The sequence below is a fragment of the Nannobrachium achirus genome (assembly GCF_963921795.1).
Source record: "Nannobrachium achirus genome assembly, chromosome: 17".
In the NCBI taxonomy this organism is placed as follows: Eukaryota; Metazoa; Chordata; class Actinopteri; order Myctophiformes; family Myctophidae; genus Nannobrachium; species Nannobrachium achirus.
In genome coordinates this window covers 26,534,222-26,538,145 of record NC_137824.1, presented here as the reverse complement: position 1 = coordinate 26,538,145, position 3,924 = coordinate 26,534,222, and positions in this window count along the sequence as shown.

The window sequence follows — 3,924 nt, the reverse complement described above, 5'->3', positions numbered from 1 at the left end:
CAAAAATGTAAATTTATATTAGACAGGTTAGACAGACAAAGAGACAGACAGACAGACAGACAGACAGACAGACAGACAGACAGACAGACAGACAGACTGTACTGAGTAGTAGGCTGACTGATTGTGGATTGATTGATTTCTGCTTTTGGCAGAAATTGCTACCAAAGATCCAAGTTTTGCCTTTGTTAAACTGCCACATTTGATTTGATCAAGGCTGTAGACAATATGTGAGTCTTTATTTAATATTATTATTAGTAGTAGTATTATTATTAATAATAATAATAATAATTTGGCATTGAAATCAGATAAATCATACAGAGATTGATGAAATAGAGATCTTCATAAGGAGTCCACTATAATGTTCTCTTTGATCTATTGTTTTCTTTTTTCCTTTTTTTGGGTTAAACACTAGCCTATACTGTATATTGTGATAGTATAGGCCTATACTATATAGCAATGTTTACTACTATTACCTGATACTGAACAGTAGGCTATATCAGGGTCTAAGGCTCAGCATCTCTAATGTAATGTGCCCCTCTCTGAGCATATACTGTAGGTCTCCGCCATAGGCCAGGTAGGCTACGGTAGGTAGTAGAAGTCAGTCTTATTAGCCAATCAGGATGATGAGTGAGGATGATCTTCATGAGATCTTGTACAGATTTACGTGATGTTTGGACAAATTCTGTAATTTCTTCCTCTGCCTAGTGGGAATGTGTGTGCAAAAGTTTCACGGAAACAAACACTGCATTCATGAATTGGGGCATTTTGGTCAAAAGGGGCCACTCCTGCAAACTTGCTAATCTTAGCCAATCAGGATGGACTAAATCTGTAGGAGTAATATCAAAAATCACACCCGTGTGAACTGAGCGGTGGTCGTGGGGGGGGAGGGGGGGAGGGGTGTGTGTGTGTGTGTGTGTGTGTGTGTGTGTGTGTGTGTGTGTGTGTATTGCAGTTGATGCTCAGGCTAGACTGATAGCAGCCTCTCTGGTCACTCAGTGTTATTCAGGCTACACATTCCTCAGGCTACACATTCCTCAGGCTACATACAGACAGACAGACAGACAGACAGACACGGATACACACACGGCCACGCTATGGAGACGGTGTGACCACCGCTCAAAAATCAAACCAAGTTTGAAGTGAGCGGTGGTGTGTGTGTGTGTGTGTGTGTGTGTGTGTGTGTGTGTGTGTGCGTGCGTGCGTGCCTGCGTGCGTGCGTGCGTGCGTGCGTGCGTGTGTGCGTGCGTGCGTTTGTCCAGGTGAGACATGGCCTTTGACACAATATATGTCTCAATAGAAGAGTTGGGAGAAAATATACAACCACCCCAATTGTATAAGTTGTGTTGTTTAACATACTCTACCATACAGATTGGACATTTTATTCATTAAAAAGGTTACAGTGCTGCTTTAAATAACAACGGGAGGTTTAACACATATTTTAACCAATAAATATGACTTACCCTACCTTTAACTGTCTGTATCTGAAATTTGGATGTCAGAAGTAAGTACCGTAATACACATCAAAGAAAACAGAAACTATCATTTAAGACAAGGTCAGTCATAACAATCATTGAAATAGTGTGACCCTTTGTGAAAATCAAATCTAAGGGGTGTCCCTACTCCTTAACTATGGGTGGGCAGTAGAATGTATGGTAGGCCTATATGTAAAATAAACTTGAACCTTGAACATATAGTCATCACTAGACGGTCAAAGTCAGTGTAAATAATGGACAAGTCATCAAGGAAGTTGGCAGAGTTTTTAGGTGGCATATAAATAAGTATTACTTTCATTATAACAAAGGTATTCAAAAGATTTGAAAACTCAAATCTCCATGTGCTTGCACACCTCAGATCAGATCTGATCAGGGTGCACAAATAACAACTGCTGCACTGCTGTATTTGTCTAACCTGGTTTAAGAACATGAAATCAAGTTAATAATAATATTAATTCCGAACAATTATTTCTTTGTTATAGATCTCACTGTTTAATAGTATTAGTAAAAGGATGTGGGGCAGACTGTGGCTGACATGAAATTGATTTAAAATCTGTGTGGGCCAGGTTCTGTATTTCTAGCAAAAACAGGAATTTGGAAAGTTAGTTGAATCTATTGGAGATGATGAAGCCTGCAAAATAAACATTGGCTCCAAGCTTAACATGGTAACACAATCTAAAATACAGCCGCAAGGACAATGAGGAACCAGTTGCTTAGGGTGTTGATATCAGCAGAGCCTCTGTGACACTGTGGGTGGGGGGATATGATGTCAGAGTCCTTGGAGCCACAGAGCCACAGAGTGAGGACATGTATGGGGAGCGAGGGTTTGGTGGATGAGGTCTACCTAACTACTGGGGCAGTGGGTCTCAGCCTGTGGGTCAGGACCCCCAGGGGGCTCCCACATGATTTTGGGGGGTCCTCTCCTCAGACCCTAGATCAACCAACTATACTTTACTATAACTATAACTTGTCAAATAATATAAGAAAAGAAAGATGCAAACATTTTGAAAATAGCAGATTTACAAGCTCATTACGCCTCACATTACGAGGCGTTGTGAGCTTGTAGATCAGCTATTTTCACAATATTTATCTGTGGAACCGAATTAAAATCAATCTAATGCTTCAACTCCTACATTCCATGAGGGTTGGGGGTCCCCAGTTCAAATATGATTATGTTTTGGTGTCGCAGACTGAAAAGGTTGAGAACCACTATGATAGGGTGTGGTGGGTGAATTTTTCCCCCATCTTATTTATGAGGAGGAGAGGTGGATGAGCTAGGCCCAGGGAGACTGAGTGTGGGGGAAGTGACCTTGGGTAAAAGGAGAACCCCAGTGTCATTGATGGCTGCTGTGAGTGTGAGAACCAAATTATAAAACAGCAAAAAGAATAGCCTGTAGTGGGCGGGTCTATGGGCTGGAGCCAGGCAACAAAAAGAAAGCTACCTGACACATTGGAGAGAAGCAACCCAAAAGCAGAGCCAACTAGAATGCTATTTGGCCCTAAACAGAGAATACACATACACAGTGGCAAAATACCTGAGCAAGGTGACCGACCAAAAACAAAGAAAAATCTTGACTAGATACAGACTCAGTGAGCACAGTCTTGCAATCGAGAAAGGACGTAGGCATACCTGGCTCCCTAGAGAAAACAGACTTTGCACACACGTACTGCACACAAAATGAAGTGGAAACTGAGCTACACTTCCTAAGCCTCGATCAGAGTCGGCTCCTAGTCTTTTTGAGTCATGAAACTACAACGTTACGTCATTCCTCGCGGTGAAGAGCTTTCCACCGCGAGTCCCGACTCCCGACACATCTCTCTGTTTTTACTATCAGACAGATAGGCTCTTCACCCCGTTCACTGATTGGTCGATCTAGACCAGTCAGTCACGGTGAATAGGACTCCACCGTGACTGACTATGATGGCCTTCACTTATTTTCTGACTTGAGGTGGAAAGCTTTCCACCTAAAATTTGCGGTGGATAGCTCTTCACCGCAGACTCTGATCGAGGCTTAACTGCATGTCCACTGACTGTACCAAGACATCAGAGACACATACTTCCCAGAGATCATGACCACCCAAGGAGAGTTTGAAAACATGACGAAAAACTACATATTTTGTTCCGATTGTATTGTATTGTATTGTATTGTATTGTATTGTATTGTATTGTATTGTATTGTGTAGGCTACACTTCTGCTTTGGCAATGTAAACATATGTGTGTGTGTGTGTGTGTGTGTGTGTGTGTGTGTGTGTGTGTGTGTGTGTGTGTGTGTGTGTGTGTGTGTGTGTGTGTGTGTGCGTTCGTGAGTGCAACGCTAGAGGGCAGCACAAACAGAAAATACCCGCCAAAATGTCGTCCCACGTAGAAGAAGATCAGACCAGACCCACCAATCAGACGCGTGGATAGTTTGCCAGACAGGAAGCGGTAAA